The sequence below is a fragment of the Neopsephotus bourkii genome, unplaced genomic scaffold, assembly GCF_033783945.1.
Source record: "Neopsephotus bourkii isolate Nb327-2 ecotype Australia unplaced genomic scaffold, CSIRO-AGI_Nbou_v1 NB_1280, whole genome shotgun sequence".
Lineage (NCBI taxonomy): Eukaryota > Metazoa > Chordata > Aves > Psittaciformes > Psittacidae > Neopsephotus > Neopsephotus bourkii.
The window spans coordinates 151842-169575 of NW_026901765.1; the positions used below are offsets into that span (position 1 = coordinate 151842).

Genomic DNA, 17734 nt, shown 5'->3' on the forward strand with positions numbered 1-17734 from the left:
AAGAAACCATCAATCTACCACAATCCACAAACACACAAAAATTCATAGGAACACCTCCTGTACTTACACTGAGCTATGCAGGAAGGTAGCTGTTCAGTACCAACCATGTTGAAGACCTGCAAGACCCAGGTATTTGTGAAAGTGTTATTTGTTGGCTTTCTGACTTTCAACCATAAAACATACCCTCCTTTCCCACAACTACCTACAATTTTGCTAATGATACTCTGATTTTAAATACAGGTTGAGATAGGATGAGGAGACACACTCTAGGTATTTTAACCTCTTGACACAATGCAGGAATGTTTAACAAACACATGAATTGCATGCTCTTGAGTAACTATCTCCTTCCTGCTAAAGCTGCAAGAAAAAAAAAAAGAAAAAGTAAAAGAAAAAAGAAGGGAAGCTTTCATGCCATACAATTCACACCTTCAGGAGGTAATAACCCTGATTGGTTAGGACATGCAAGGTGATGTTTGAAATCAAGGTCTCCTCAAACACTCTTTTTTCCCGTTCTCCCTCCAAGTAGGTCACCCCCTCAGTGATTTTGTATAATTGGTGTAGTTTGTCAGAAAACAGTAAAAACCCACCCTGCTGCATTAAGCATGTCAATTAACACCCTTGCCACGAAGAGAGCTAGTCCTCTACTGCAGGAGAATAGAGCTCCGTGCAAGGGAGCACCACCAGCAATTGCTGTTTTAAGACTTCTTCCAGGTTGTAGCAACCTGGATTTCTCAAAACCACTTCAGTAGAAGCAGCACAGTAAAAGCATTTTCTGATGGGTCCTTGCTAATGACTGCATGGAGCTACAGTGTGGTCACCAAACCACGACTGCACGAGGGAAGCTGTGCTCTCTTAATCTTTAGCATAGCCTCTTTAGCCATCATCCCCACGGGCTTACAGTGGGGTGGACTATGTCTATGTGGAATCCAGACTGCTCACTTCCCTTGCGCAGTCCCTAGCAAGAGATGGATACACTCTGGGGCGCTTCCACAGAGCGGACAGCACCCACCTTGCTTTCTGGAACCTTCCTGTGCACCTTCCAGGGCAGCACTGTCTGCATCCCAAAACCTGCCCTGCAAATGCGTGCTTTCGGAAAGCAGCTGCTCTTCCCCAACACGCTGACAGTTGGAATAGATTGTTGGTTCGTGGGTTTTCTTCCCCAACACGCTGACAGTTGGAATAGATTGTTGATTTGTGGGTTGGTTTTTTTTTTTTTTGTCCCCACCATATACTGGATTAAAAAAAAAAAAAGTGCTTTGTTTTGATCCTCATTAGGTAAATAGTAGCTAGAATGTGATGCCTACAGAAGTTAAGAAGGATTTTAACTCAAATCCAACCCGAACCACACACCCCAGCGGCTGAGATACTTCAAAACCTTCTCTCCGCATACCTTCTCTAGGATCCGAGCCCTCGCTGCCCTCCGCCACCCAACCCGACCAGACTACGCCCGGTGCTGCGGATGCGCTGGTGCCGGCGGCAGACCGAGGCAGGAGCCAGTCGCATTCGCTGGAGCGTAGCCGCCGGGAGCTCAGCTTTCCTGGTGCCGCTTCCCATTTTAAGGAGCTCTGGAAACTTTCCAGGAAGAGCTCAGGCGGGGGCTGCTGCAGGTCAGGTGCGGACGGGCGGGGGCTGCTCTCACCGTTACCCTGGCCAGACCGAGCAGCCACTCGCACTCCTCCGCGCCGGCACCGCGCATACGGTGACGGGGAGTGCAAAGCCACTCCGCTGCAGCGGGGCTCCGCAGGGCTCTACCCCCGCCCCGACGGCGCAGGCAGCTACAGGCTGCCACCGCCACCACGCACCCACAGTCCCTGAGCTCCGCAACAGGTACGACCCGGGCGAGCCCCCCCTTCACTCCTCCCGCACCCTCCTACGGCGGCACCGCTCCCCCCGCCCCCAACTGGGAAGGGAGGAGTAGAAGGTGGAGAGGGACCGGGGCTCCGCACACTGACCTCGCAGCAATCCCAGTGTGACACTGTTCGGCTACCTGGCGCGGCGCGGCCCGGCCCGGCCCGGCCCGGCCCGGCCCGGCCCGGCCCGTCAGCGGCAACAGCCGCGCTTCACAGCCTCCCGTACTGCAGGAGGCAGGCAGGGGCGGGGGCGGCGGAGCCGTATATACCGGGAAACCCCCGCCCCCACCGCGCTCCCGGGAGGGAGTCTGGGAAAGAGGGAGGGAATGAAGGAGGTAATGGGAGGGGGAAACACGACCCCAGTGCGCTGCGGTGCGCTGCGGTGGGGTGCGCTCGCGCGCGGGGCGGTGGTAATCAGGTGACGGGGGGGGCAGCCCCCGACACTGCGGAGCCGGGCGGCGGCTGCGGAGCCAGGGCGGGGCTCTAGAACGCTGCCGGGGGTGGGTAGGGGAACGGCTCCGTTTTCTAGAGCGTTGATTCCGTGAGGTTGTTTGCCGCATGTTCACACACACAAGCACTACGGCCGCTCACGGAAGTTCGGTAGCGGTCGCGCCGCAGCGAGTTTCCCTGTTGCCGGAGGCTTTCGCGGGCCGGGGAAATAACGTGGTGCGGCAAAAGGCGTTTATGAAGCGGGCAGGTGGGTCCCGCGGGGGGGAAGGGACGGACGGGGAGGGGGTGTCACGGCGGGAGAAGCCGGCTCTGCACCCGTTTTGCTCGCGGAGGGACGGTGTCTGCGGTTCGCGTTGATCAATTAGATTAATTAAACGTGCTGTCCCGGTGTTATCTCCGTTTAAAGCAGGGTGAAGGGGGCTGCAAAATCGCGTCACAGCGGCTTGGCAGCCTGCTGTGAGGACGGACCGAAAGCTCCTTTGATGCTGACGCACCTCCGCTGCTGACAAGTATGTGATGCAGACTCCTAATGGGGGAGGCAGCGGGGACACCCGCTTTTCCCTGCCTGCAGCCTGCACAAGGTGCTGGAGGGGCTGCAGGCTTAGCCGGCGTGTGGCCCCACTGCTCCCCACCTTTGAAATCCGGTGCCTTAGATCTAAGTTACCAAATTCAGGTTCCTGTGCCCCCTTCTGGGCAATGGGGGGCTTTTTAATGTAGCACACGTTCTCCCTCACTCTTCCCCTACCTCTCCAACAATGCATCCCCACATTCCTCCTTGCTGTGCCCGTGCCTGCAAAAACACCGATCCTTTGATTTGATAAAACCAGAACTGGGACAAACTTCTGGGAGCACCCACCTCCATCAGCACATCAGCAGGGCACGAAGCACGCATCGCGGCTCAGCAAACAGCTGTGGGTCAGGCAGTGCATTCACAACCTTCTGCTCCTAGTAGGAATGCTTGGTTTAAAACAACAGCCTCGCTCATCACTCCCTAAACTGCACCCCCCCTAAGCAAAACCCCAGACACCCCATTTTCTCCTGTTTGCCAGAGCATCTTCAGGCTGTCCCTGTCTGCTGGCATTTTGCCCTAGGCTTTTTGGGGGGTCTGCTGATGCAGGGGGTGTGGATCAGGCACCCAGTGAAGCCCCAGCTCCGTGTTTGCCAGGTGCTCCCAGCCTCCCGTGCCTGCTTCACTCCTGTGGACTTTTTGCCTATACAAACTGCACAGCAGGGCTGAAGGGCAGTCCCCCACCCTTGCCCACCCCAGCCTCTTTGCTGCCATTTCCATGCTTCTGTAATTACTGTGAGCTGTAGAGCTTGGTGCGCTGGGTTTGGGCTTGGGTCTTTGCCGGTTTGTGTGCTGGGTGGTTCCCTCTGCAAATCACTCCCAGATAAGCTTATATCCACCTTGCGATCAGGGCCCTTTTGGTGGCATAAGGTATGGCCAGACCGACGTACAGTCTTCCCTCAAAACCCCTTAGGTAAAAATGTGGTTTAATTTCGTGGATGTTTTAAGCTTTCATGGAAGTATTTTCTTCATTTCAGTGCTGCAACCTTTACTTGTTTGTGTAGTCTCTAATAGAGAGGTGCCAGAGGCGTGTGCTGTGTTGGGACTTTTCACCTGGTAGAATAGGTACCCTTCACAGTAGTGCATTAGTATTTTTCCCTGGAAAACCCTTAGAATTTGAACCTCACAACTTATTGCCATGTAATCATAAAGCTCTGTTTTTCCTGCTAGAAATTTCTCACAGCAGTTTGTCTCCCTGACATGATCTACTTACTGTTTTTATCTTGTCAAGCATAGGCTTGTTTTTCAATAAAAATAAAAGCAAAGAGCTAATTCTGAAATCCTTAGACAATGCTTGCACTGAAATCAAGGGGAGCCTTGTCTTCATGTAAAGATTGCAGGTTCAGGATCAAAATCATTATAATAAAACATTGTCACAGAAGAAACATCTCCCACTTCGAAAATAAACATCTCTGCTCCAGTTAGGTATTTATGTAGCAACAGGAGACTATTGATTTAGGAAAGCTTTCTGGTGCACAGATACTCCAAACCCTTAGTGCTACTAGGCAGCAGCAAAGCTCAGGAGGAGCAGGTTACAAAAGTATAATGCAAATGTCTGCTCTTTCATACTCTTGGCATGAAAGCCTCTGGCTCACCTTTACCTGAAACACCCCTTTGCCAGTTGTTACCCCCCCTTCCCATGGCCATATGTTCCCAGCCAGGCTGCACAGATCACAGAAGTAAACATCTGCCTGTGGTGATGTCCCTTTCCAATGGTACTACCCATTCATTTATCCCGTGGTGGAGACATGGGGTTTCATAGCCTGGCAAAGGCACTGAAGAGCAAGAGCTGCCTGCATCCCTGCAGCCTGTATGACATTCCTATAGCTTCTCCCTCCTTACCTTACAAGAGGGATAAAAAAAGTTTTGGTAATTGTACCAAAATAAGAACCAATCTACTAATTAATCAGTAGCAGACACTTCAGGGAGAGAGGGAGGAGAAAGCATGCACAAGCAGCTTGAATCAAACAGAGGTAGATTTGTCATTGTATTTGTATAAATTTCCAGAATTTCTGTAGTAATGATATCCCATTAAACTTATGGTAGAATACTTGCAGAGTTATTTCTGAACAAAAGCTTCCAAGTGGTTACATTACATAAAACAGAACATTGGAAGTTTTTAAACAGTGCTATAAAGTGTTTTCAAAGAGCCTGACTCTAATCCCAATAGATAGCAAAGCAGCGAATAACAGAATGAACTGATGACTTTTGAGTCTTGCAGCTTATGGTAGATAAAGAAGTACTAGTTGCCTGATAGGGTACATGTCTAGGAATTAGGTTGGTGACTTCAGTGGGAAATGAGCTGAGCTGAAAATGTGTTATAATTGTGAGAGATGACAAAGTCTTTCCTGCTATTTTTGCCATAGAGGTCTCCTTACAAGTTGAGTAAGGAATGAAGTGTTTTAATAAATCATGGTCACCAGGAACCAGCCGCTTGGCCCCTCACCAGAAAACATATCTACACTAATAAGAAATAAACAAACTTGAGTCTATAAGCAAGTTTTTTTCCTGGGGGAAGGTGAGTACAGTATTTCCTCACTAACGCAAATAAATTTTAACATATAAGAAGCTGAAACAACACTCAAAGAAAATCTAAGTTACTTAGCCTTTAATCTGTTTAACATAAATAACTTCCATAACTGTGGTGAATAGGGCAGTTGATCAGAAGTCCCAGTATGGAGGCTTGGAAGTCATGGTATGAAATCTATTCATCTTATATCCCACATCCTGAAAAATGGCAATATCTATGTTCGTTGTTCTGAGGAAGTGCCAGTATGGCATAGTTCTGTTGAGTGGCCCATTTACACAGAGCTCAGCTCTCTGCTGAAGTGTAAAATACTGTTCTGGCATAGCATGCACTAGATCTGTACATCACCTGTACATCCTTTGGGGGCAGGCAGATGAGGTGGTCCAGCCATAAAACAGCCCTAAGGACATGTTCAGAACTCCCTTTGATTACCTAGGCACTTCAAGCTCCTCTCCAAAAAGCAGGAGGTGAACTGTGATTCATTTGCTATACATGAGAAAAGGGTAAGTGCCGCATTACTCCAGTCAGTAGCTTGTAAACTCTGTTTACCCATTATAGTACTGTGGAGTCTTGTCTCTGGGCAGTGGAACTTGATTTGCAAAGCCTTATAAAGAGGAAGGTGAGCTTGCGGTTGTGTTGTGGGCAAGAATTTGTGGGTTCAGTTTTAATTCCTATCCTGAGCTATTGGGTACCATTGCCTTGCTGTCCTGCCAGCTGCCATCTCTATGTCCTAGACACTTGTGACCACAAACTAAGTATCTCCAAAATGGGACCCTGAGAGGTTAAGTTGTAACACAAATAATTTCCCCATCTAATATCCACGTGGGGCCATGTGATTTGAGTAAGTGCTAACAGCAGCAGACTGCAGATCAGGTTTTCAGAGGCTTGCTTGTTTTGAATGTGGGGAGGAGGCAGGCTCCCGCTTCCCTCCTTCAACCCTAAGAAACACCTTTATTGGACCCTCCTGTAGCAGATGTGGTCCAGCAACCCTCTATGGGGCAGGACCTAAGAAAGCTGGGGAGAGAAACCAACCCGCACGTGACCATATAGCTGCAGGGTGGCCCAGGGGACATCCCCTGTCATGTCCTTTGCCCTCCATCAGGAAATGATGGAGCTGGGATCATTGCTGGGTCCAGTTTTTGTAGACACAAAAGTTTATTATTTCTGTAGGATGGCTGAAGTGAATTGGCTGAATCTGAGGTGTTGATACATGACTTTCCAATAGGACTGTCCATTCATTTAGCAGTAGAGAATGATCAGGGAGGGATTATTCGTCCCACCACCAGGTTGTAACCTTTCAACCTTGTAACCTCTGGTCTAAGACAGACTGCTTCTCCAGCTTTCCCATGCTGTACAGTGCTTGTTGTAAGTAGAGCCCTTTGTATGCTACCTGCCATCCAAAATGTAAATCCCCCACTTAAAGTAAGAGCAGTGGGCAGCCTGCAGACTGTAAGTGACACACACCAGAGTTCAAGAGCTTCTTGTATAAAGCAGAGTACTGACTGGCAATGTTTGCATCTAAATTGAGAAGTCTGACCAAACATTTTGGAATCATTCATAAACAACAGGTTCCAGTAAAGATGTGACTAATGCCACTAATCATCAGAATCAGACCTTCTACATCGCCATAGACCATCAGTGGCAGAGTTCCCGTTGACTTCAGCAGGAGCAGGTTATATTTCTAACAGATTTACTGCCCTCATTTGATAACATGACAAGAATGTCAAGGTCCATCAGAAGACCATGGTATGTGAATTGCTGTCATATTAATAGCAAAAGGAAAGACTGTTTCGGAACACCAGGAAGCTGACATGAGATCAGTAATAAAAGTGCATTAAATGATGAAGCCTGTTTTGAAAGGAAATTCACAGGTATCTGCGGCCATTACCTTTCATATCCTGGCAATTAGGAAATTAACCTTTAACCTTTTTCCGTTGACCTCTTCTGTCATTCATTCTTTTTTCCTAATGACTGGAGAAGATTGATACAGTCTGTGATTTGTATTTCCAAAGGCTACAGTCTGCCTCCTTCCTATACCTTCCTAAGTGCTGCAATGTCTGTATTCACTCAACTCTTTCAGGAGTCAAAACTTCACTTAGATTTACTTTCACCTCATCCTTTCCAACACCTGAATTGTTTATACTTCATTTATTCCAAATCCTGTGTTATTTAATTACACCTGACCTAGGCATAAGTCTTACTCCTACCTTCTCCTGTCACCTAGAGGTAGGCAAAACTCTGAAAGTGTTGGACACACTGGATGCTCTCTGTTTCAGAAAGAGTGTAACTGCATCTAAGCACACAAAAGGTGGACTATAAAACCATCAAACAGTGGTTACAACTCTTTTCAGTATTACCTTTATCAGACCAAGAGTTAGGAGAGCAAGATCCGGCTTCTTGTCATGAAAAACGGGAACTCTCCCTGAGTAAGGTCTGAGCAGCCTTTGCCTGCAGAGCACCCGGAAATCCTGAGTCATCACACTGGATAGCAAGCTGCCGGCTGCAAATCAAGGCACTGAATCCCCACCTATGCTCACTGCATGTACTGCAAGTGAAACTTTGCTGACACAGCTGTATTTCACCAGGTGCCAAAGCCTGCATTTCTCCTACAGTTTTATTTTCCTTAAAGGCTTCTACTCCCTGCCTTGAGTCATGCTTGTAGTGTACAATAAGAGCTAAGTCTGGCATAACTGGTTATGCTGGTTATCATGCTCAGGGACACATGGTGATTTGGTTTTTGCCTACACACCTGGTTTTTGGGCTTTTAAGCCCCTGCAGAAATCAGTGGTGAGTGGGGGAATGTACTTCAGCTCTAGGTCTTATCCTTGTGTAAGATTTGGCTGGGGCGTGTACCTGGCACCGTGTCCTTCCCTTTAATGCTTGCTACGGTCACACTAGTATGGCTCACCACCTCTGAAGTCACCCAGAAGCTTTGTAAAATTTTAGCCTTAAGTGATGGTGTTTCCTCCAAAACCATCTAAGTGGTGCTTGTCCAGAGAAATGAAGGCTGTATGGACATCATGTACAGTTCCCGAGGACTGGTCCAGCTTTGCAGGTAACACATACGTGCTGGGAAGTGGTGATTTTTTCAGGTAATTGAATAGGGGTGTGCTTGGCAGACCCACCCTATCAGTGCTAGTTCCTCCCCTTGTGCAAGACCCTGTCAGCTCACAACCACCTTTCAGTTTATTTCCTCTGGACTCTGCCAAGGGATTTGCTGATGTTTGCAGAGAGCTGCTCTGGAGCATGTGGGGAGCTGTGGTTTTACCCAGCGTATTTGCCAGCTGCTTGAGGCAGCTGTTTCCTCCCCTGGCTGTGGTGGCCCCACAGGTGGTGGGCTTTGCTTTTTAATTGATGCTTTCATCCCAGTGTGGACTGCAGCAGTGGCACATACACATGGGACTGAAGTGTGCCTTTTGCCTGGTCTTCCACTCCCTCTGCAACTGGGAATATTTGTGGGACAGTGTGTCAAGGAGCTGGTAATAGAAATAAATGAGGACAAACCTCCCTCCCATTTTCCACAGAGGCTATTTTTGGTGAAACTATTTGAAGGGCAGTTCTGGCATTCCACATCCTGACATTTCAGTACATTTACCTCACCTACTGTCTGCATTGCTGACTTTTCAGGCACAGATCATCCCTATCAAGCCACTGCAGCGATTCTTTACACCCTGTGTTGTACACACAGCATCATCAGCACCTTTTATTTATAAAACAATAACTCCAGGGGCATTTCTGCTCTCCCTCTGCCTGTGGTGCTTAAGAGCTAGAGCATAATTTTAGTATTCACTGTATGATGCCTTAGTCACATAAAACGCACTTTGTGCAGAAGCTATTTAATAAATAATATAAAAACATGCTCTAAGTGACCCACATGGCAGGGGTAATTCAGTATGCTGTTCTTCATGCATTCTCTCTTTCTTCTGTTGTTTACAGGTTTTTCTCATCTCTTTGCACAGGAGATAGATGCTGACTTTGTCCTTTTCATGAATCTTTCTAGCATGTTGGCCAGCATAATAAAAAAAATAAACAAATTAGAGCCTGAACCTGAAACCTCTTCTCATGAAAGGAAAAACCTGTTCCTGGCCTAGCTCTTTGGCTTGCAAGGGTTTTTCTCTGTAGGAAGAGCTGCTCACATAAGCTACACGTATGAAGTCTCAGGATTTTTGTGCTGCAAAACTTGACTGTCAGCTGAAGCTGCAGGCAGCTCAGCAAAGGGAATAGAGGTGGGTGTCAGAAGACCAGTCTCAATTGCCTTTTGCTCTGTCACCTGGTGCTTGCATTTTGTCGGAGGGGACAAAGGTTGATGTAATTTATACCATGGCTTAAGGTCTTGGTGGCATGGTTTGCCACCAAAGCATGAGTTACATCTGTGGTAGCTCTCCTATCAGGAGCATTGGGGGAAACTGGTGGAAATCACAAGAAGATTCAATGCAAAGAGAGGGAGATGCTTCTCGTGCAGCCCACAGGTGCACTGAGGAACCTGTTATGGAGGATATGGTACCTCCAAAATTACATAGACTGCAAAGTAGATTGATGGGGAGAGATGCCACAAAGGCTGTTAAATAAGAAGGCAGCATTTCAACCTTACGTACCCTCCAAGCTCTCAGCATCTGGAGGTGGAGTGTGTCTAATCAAGAAGCACTACCCAGCATTGCTTCTCTGCCTTAAACCATGTGGAAATATCTCTGACCTTTTGTGTCTGTCCTCATAGTGAGAGCTAACATCAAGATTTGTTACTCTAAAATACAATATTTTCACTTGGCTAAATACCAATAGGCAAATGATGAGAAATGGTCAAGGCGTGGCCTCTATTACCCTGACTGCTGTACAGTAAGCTTCCCTCTTCCCTCCTGCCTTCACTGGGAGAGGAGTCATACTCGTCCCTGTGCTAGTGTTGTGGGACCAGCACATCACAGATGCTTATGACCTACATCCTCACTAGCTCAGCTGACCAAACAGCCTGCCTCAGAAATTCCTCCCAGCTTCAGCCAGGGGGTTTTATGCACAGATCCCATGGTTATATGGGACAATGTCTGAGGGGCAGCAGAGATCTGCAGCTGAGGCTGTCCCCAGCATGTGTCTGCTGCAGGTAGTGCATGGGGTCCCCAAGGAGGCTCACAGTAAGTGCAAAGCATCCTTCCCTGTGGAAGAGAGGTGCCATTTGAACCCAGAGAGTACCCATGGGATGTATGCTACTTTGGCACACCTTTTGCCAGGTTCATCCTTAGCATGGTGACAAACACCTTTAGCTTTCTCAGCCTTTCAGAAGGTGAAAATCATGTTTCCAGAGGTGGTTTTCAGTTCACAGTGTTACGGACACTGAACACCCAAAGGTGGAAATAACAGGATAGCAAACATGTGTACAAAGAACTATTTTTGTCAATTGCTGAGGTGTATTAGGTGGAATTATAAAGAAGTGAAAACTAGTATGACTAATCCAGGCTCTCAGCAGCTCTGATTCCCAGTGTGCTGAAAATGGTATCAGTTTAAGTCTTTTATGTGCTGAAGCCTACAGAGTAAGCAAAACGAGTGTCTTCCTTCACTCAAGTAAGGACAGCCAATAAGGTCTTTGTTTTTTGCCTGGCAAGGAAACAACAAAAACAACTACATCTTCAGCCAAGAGTAAAGATGATAGGATTTCAATCAAATATCAGAAATGCACTTTGGTATGAGTAACTTTGTAGGCTAGTAAGCTAATGCATGCAGCAAACGTGGTGCTGCCAGCTAGTCTTGGTTGAGTGCATCTAGCAGCAGTGAGCAGCCTGTGGACACCAGTTTTGACACCTATTAGTAGTTAATAGAGTTTTAATGGGTAACCAAGTGAACGCTAGCAAAAGTTCCACAAAATAATGCTAGTTTTGCAGAGCCAGTGATACAATGCACATTATTTAATATGAAAAAAAAAAGGGCAATAAAACCCACAATAATTCACATAGTTACGGCTGACCAGACGTATGTTAGAAGGGGAGGCTAATTGAAGAGACATTTATGCAAATATGCAAAATGCAAACACAAAGAGGAGTCTCTTGCCTTCTGTATTACTGCCAAAGGTTTTCAAGAACTGCAGTAAGTCCAGGAACGAAGTCATCAGAGCCCCTCTGGATAGGACAGAAACAGGCCCCCAGGTTTGACTTGCCATCCAGAAAAATCTGTCTTCTTCCTCTGAGGGGGCAACCAGAGCCCCTAAGAGCAAGGAGGTTAGTCTTGGTGGTTGTGTTCAAGGCCAGAAAGCTACATTCATTTCTTCTTGCTTCCTCTGCCCCTTTGTGTAACACATTTATCTCTGTACGAAGCACGGGTGTTCATGTTTGCCTGAAGCATATCTGTCGTGGTTTAACCCCAACCGGACAGCTTTCACTCACTCACTCACTCACTCCCCCCCCCTTCTTGCCCTCCTCCTACTCCTGGAGGGTCGGAGAGGAGAATCAGAAAGAATGCAACTCCCATGAGTTGAGATAAGAACAGTTTAGTAACTAAAGTATAACACAAATCACTACTGCTGCCACCAATAATAGTAATGATAAAGGAAATAACAAGGGAAGAGAATACAACACCCCATCACCAGGCGAGCAATAACTTGCCCCCCCAGTCCGATCAAGCACCGACCGATACCTCCTCCAACCCTGCAGTCCACCTAGCCCTTTCGGGTAACTCCCAGTTACATCCTGGGCATGACGTGCTGTGGTATGGAATACCTCTTTGGTCAGTTTGGGTCAGGTGTCCTGTCTCTGCTTCCTCCCGGCTTCCCCTCCTCCCTGGCAGAGCATGAAGCTCACAAAGTCCTTGGCCAAACCAAAACATCATTTTTATCAGCTTTGTTCGCAGCCCAAAAGTCAAAACACAGCACTCCACCAGGTACCAAGAAGGAGAAAAATGACTGCTACTGCTGAACCCAGGACATTATCCACCCCTTATTCCATACCATTCACGTCATGCTCAGATCCCACATTTTCAATATACCATCACTCTGATCTCAGTGCACTTCTATCTTAGTATATGGACTAGTCCCTGTAAAGCTGCTGAGTCCATCTGGTCCATAATATCAGGCTCCATCTCTTGTAACAGTCTTTCAGAGCAGGAGAGGCTGTGTGCAGTGTTCACACTTGTGAATAACCTGGGCAATAGTGTCCATTGCTAAGTCCACCCCTTGATCATGAGTCCATCTCGATGTTACATCTCTGCTCTGATGGCCTTAAGGGTCATGGGCCCACCAGGTTCAAAATAAATCACTGTCCCCTCCAGCAGTTTCTGCATCTTGCTGCTGGGGACTCCATACAGCTGCCTTCCATCTCCAATGCTTCCAAAGCACTGGAGGGGCCCAGTGGACTAGATATTTGCCCATACTGTCCCACACACCCTGCCACTCATGGCTGTCCAGCCTTGGGGGAAACCTCTTGGTCCTCCCATATCGTCGTCTAACCCCAGACAAGACCCAAACCCGACTCTGCTTAACTTTTGAGATCAGACAAACTGGTGGTGGGTAAAACACAGTCTGTATGTGTGCCAACATGCTGATCCCTATCACAATCAGCAGGCAGGTCCCAAGGGTACCCAAAGGCCATCCAAAACCTTCAGAACTCTCAAGCGATGCTGCTGTACTTGTCATTGGGGCTGGTGTAGCTGCTGTGCTTGCCGGCTCTCCCACCACCAGCTTCTCTTTTCCTGAGTCCAGATCTTCCTCCTCTGCCTTGCTGGGAAATGCTGCGGGGTCTCCTGGGTCCTCCTGGGGCTCGGCGGGCGGCTTCCGGGGAATGCTCTCGGCCGTCGCGGGGCTGAGCTCGGCTGCGGGGCTCGGCTCCTCCGCCGCCTTCTCCCGCTGCTCGGCAGCCGCCTCCTCCCACTCCTCGACCGCCCCGACCTCCTCCACCGGCAGCCGCTCCCTGCCAGCCTCCGGCCCCACTCCCACTTGGTCCCCGGGACCGCTCTCCCGGGCCACTTCAGCAGCCGCTGGCTCCCGGGGCCGCTCCCCATCGGCTCTCCGCGGCCTCACGCAGACGGAGGCGAGGGCGAGGGCGAGGGCCAGGACGGTGAGGAGCGGCCGGACGGCCAGGTACCAGTCCACGGCCACGTCCGTCCCGCCCTGCTGCTGGAGCCCGCCCGTATTACAAGTCATTGCCATAAAGTACAGTGAGACAGGAACCTTAGCCCAAGCCCCACACTTGATAAACACTAACACAGCAAATACCGGCTCTAAGTAAGTTACAACATTCTGAAGCTGTGAGATCAAGAGGAACAACTCTGAGAGCCAATAAATCAGCATTGTGACGAGTGACTGTTAATCCAGTCAGATCTGTCATTATCTCAACCCCTCAAGCCCCACGTTGGGCGCCAAAAAGAACTGTTGTTGTTTAACCCCAACCAGACAGCTTTCACTCACTCACTCCCCCCCTTTCTTGCCCTCCCCCTACTCCTGGAAGGACGGAGAGGAGAATCAGAAAGAATGCAACTCCCACGGGTTGAGATAAGAACAGTTTAGTAACTAAGGTATAACACAAATCACTACTGCTACCACCAATAATAGTAATGATAAAGGAAATAACAAGGGAAGAGAATACAACACCTCATCACCAGGCGAGCAATAACTTGTCCCCCCAGCCCGATCAAGCACTGACCGATACCTCCTCCAACCCTGCAGTCCACCTAGCCCTTTCGGGTAACTCCCAGTTACATCCTGGGCATGACGTGCTGTGGTATGGAATACCTCTTTGGTCAGTTTGGGTCAGGTGTCCTGTCTCTGCTTCCTCCCGGCTTCCCCTCCTCCCTGGCAGAGCATGAAGCTCACAAAGTCCTTGGCCAAACCAAAACATCATTTTTATCAGCTTTGTTCGCAGCCCAAAAGTCAAAACACAGCACTCCACCAGGTACCAAGAAAGAGAAAAATGACTGCTGCTGCTAGACCCAGGACAATATCTTTCAGAAAGATTTTAATAATTCATTAAAATAATTAAGGGTGAGGAAATCCATAACTTTCTGTGGCAGTTTGCTTCCAGTGCCTATCAATGCCCCTGCTAAAGATGTGTGCCACATTTCTGATTTGAATGGGTCTGAGCTGACCACCCAGTCTTTGGTACTTTATGTCCCTTTACTCCATGAGGTTAAAAGAGTTCTTTAATACTCAATATTCTTCCTCCCTTTGAGTGCTTATCTCCTGCCTATCAAATCATTCATTGGTCTTCTTTCTGATGAGCTAAACAAATTGAACTACCAGCCTTTCATCAGAGAATAGCTCTCTGGTTGTCCAGTTGGTTTCTGGCTGTCTATTTTTTGCACTTGCTGACTTATTCCAAATACTTCTGGTAACATGGATCTCAGAAGTACATTTACTATTCCCAGCTCAGTTTCACCAGTGCTGCATACCAATGTGCTTAGTTACTTTATTTTATTGATAAAATAGCCCTTCTTCCACAGCCAGTGTTGTCTCTGGGTTTCTCCGAAGGATGTGTTCCAGGCTGCAGACCAGTCTTTTCTAGAAGCAACCAGCACTTGCTGCTTCTAGATGTGTTATGTTATTGAGAAGGACCCTTCAGTCCAAGGCATCTGGACTGACCATGCATATCTGCATGTTTATTTGTCCCCATGACCATTTTAGTGCCATTGGTGAAGCATGGCCACGAGGGTGGCCTGGGGAAACATGGCCAGGGTGGTACACAGTGTGGGACTTCAGCAAGGGAGGGTCATGAGGGTTAAGTGAGCCTCAGTCTGATCCCATGATCAAAGGATCCCAAGTATCCCAGGGGACTATGTTCACTGTAGGGGTGGTCAATGCCTCCACAGCCAAAACCTGCCAAATAGCCAGAGGGGTTTTTTTGAAAGAAAGATGTGGTTAGAGGTTGTTTTTGGCTCACTGTCTGGTTTTGAGCTGGCTACGTCAATCCTCTGCCCTGATTGGCTAGGTGGCTGACCTGTCTGCTTTTGATAAAAGAGCACTTAATCGGAATAACAGTTCTGCTTGCATTTAGCATAGAATCATAGAATATTTAGGGTTGGAAAGGACCTTAAGATCATCAAGTTCCAACTCCCCTGCCATGGTCAGGGACACCTCGCTCTAAACCATCTCACCCAAGGCCTCGTCCAGCTTGGCCTTGAACACTGCCAGGGATGGAGCATTCACAACCTCCCTGGGCAACCCATTCCAGTACCTCACCACCCTAACAGGAAAGAATTTCCTCCTTATATCCAATCTAAACTTCCCCTGTTTAAGTTTTAACCCATTACCCCTTGTCCTATCACTACAGTCCCTATTGAAGAGTCCCTCCCCAGCATCCCTATAGGCCCCCTTCAGATACTGGAAGGCTGCTATGAGGTCTCCACGCAGCCTTCTCTTCTCCAGGCTGAACAGCCCCAACTTTCTCAGCCGATCTTCATATGGGAGGTGCTCCAGTCCCCTGATCATCCTCATGGCCCTCCTCTGGACTTGTTCCAACAGTTCCATGTCCTTTTATGTTGAAGACACCAGAACTGAACACAATACTCCAGGTGAGGTCTCACGACAGCAGAATAAAGGGGCAGGAAAAAAAAAAACAAACCAAAAAAAAACCCGCAGTCCCCCCCAACCACAAATTATGCAGTCGAGTTTCCTGCATTTGGGGAAATCGCAGGGGTCAGCACACCCGGCGTGCAAGGGATGATCCTCGCCCTGGGAAAACCACCTGCTTGATCATGGTGTCTCCCCTGCCAGGTAAGTATTTTGGCCATCTGAAGCCAGGATATGGACATGCAAGCTTCAAGAAGGACCTCCGCTCAGCCATCCCTTATTTACCCAGAGCATGTGCTAACCCTGTAAATCTCACTGCACCTTACCTTATGCTGCTTGTCCTTATGGCCACCACATCTTTTTCAGGGTACAGATCCCTCTTCAGGTTTTGGGGCTGGCTCACCCAGTGTTCATTGCAAGGCCAGTTCAGTGACTTGTCCTGGCACTTAATCTTGGCCATTTTTGGTATTTTAGTGTCTGTTGTATCGAGAAAGTAAGGGGTTACTGTGGGGCTATAGACAAATACTATATATCTATATCTATACCTATACAGATATATAATTCTGTATATCTGGATAAAGATTATATAACTTAAAATATATGTTATAATAAATATAAAATTATTATAGATGATAGATATATATTTTAAATAAATATATCTATGTCTAGATATATAGATATATACTATAGATGTAACAGGAGGCTTCATTCTCTTTCTCCCACATATGAGAATAGCCAGCATATATGAAGTACATGAATAGCCAGAGCAGGGTTGAGCAGAGAGGGGATCACACCATGTCCATGTAACCCAGGGAAGGAATTCTTTGAACAAACATGGTTTCCTGGAAGTCTAGAGGGACCTTTCAGAGGTGGTGGATTCAGAGCCAGTTTAGGTCTTCAGATCTCAGAAGAATAATCGGGAGTGTGGTTTGTGATCACAGCCAGACAGTGCACCTCTTTTCAGAAAAAGAGGAATAGTTTTATTTGTGCATAACAGCGAGAGATAATGAGGGATCAAGTTTCAAGAAATTTTGTGCTGAAAGCCTTTCAAATTCCATTAATTTACACCAAGACATCTCTTTCAACATCCAGGAGATGATTTGTATGAAGGTGTTGATTACACAACCAATGAAGGCAACACGTGGAGCAAAATGTTTGTCAGTGCCATTAGGGATAATGGCATTAGGTAGAAATCCTGAGTGGGGCTAATTACTTGGTGTTTAGTAGGCCTGGTTGTGCAAGCTACCAAAAAAATAGTGAATGTGAGTACCTGGAAGGAAGGACTTTTCTTAACAGCTATCTTGTATCACCACCATGCATTTGTCTGGTTTCAAAGGAAATGCGTGTGCTGTTTATTTCTCCAAACTGATGTACAAAAGGAAGAAATAAAGCTCAGTAGGCTGGAATGAGGAAAGACGGGCAAGTCTATAAATCACAAAGTCATTAAGAGTGGGGAGAAGCTATGCTACTGTATTGTGAAATGCACAGGAAGCCGCTGAACACTCCCTGCACACAGGGATGAGTCCAGTCACTGCATCTTAAGAGATGAGCCATTGCCTTTTGAAGATGAATATTTAGTGAGTGGGCATCATAAAAGAATTTACAGGAGTCAAAACTAAAGGCTGTGAAGAGGAATTTGCTTGCTTTGTCCACAGACTTGACATTGGGGTAGCTGGTTTCCACATACAGTGCTGTTTATGAGCTTATTCATTTGTTGGGTCGTGGTGGTGTGGATCTGTGGAGAAGCAGGATAGTGCTGTGGGGCAGCCTGGGTCACTTCACTAGCTCCAGCTGAGTGAGACAAGGTGACAGAGAAGAAGGGGACAAGAGCAGTCTCAGTCCCCAGCTTCAGAAAAGAAATC

The 17734-nt window shown here is 47.6% G+C and overlaps 1 non-coding gene across 1 annotated transcript; it reads right to left on the reverse strand.

The window, feature by feature from the left end:
- Window positions 1–15924: 15924 nt before the first annotated feature.
- LOC133218666 (U1 spliceosomal RNA) lies at window positions 15925–16084 on the reverse strand. The gene has a single exon (XR_009727243.1). It is a non-coding gene; the product is annotated as a U1 spliceosomal RNA (small nuclear RNA).
- Window positions 16085–17734: the final 1650 nt, after the last annotated feature.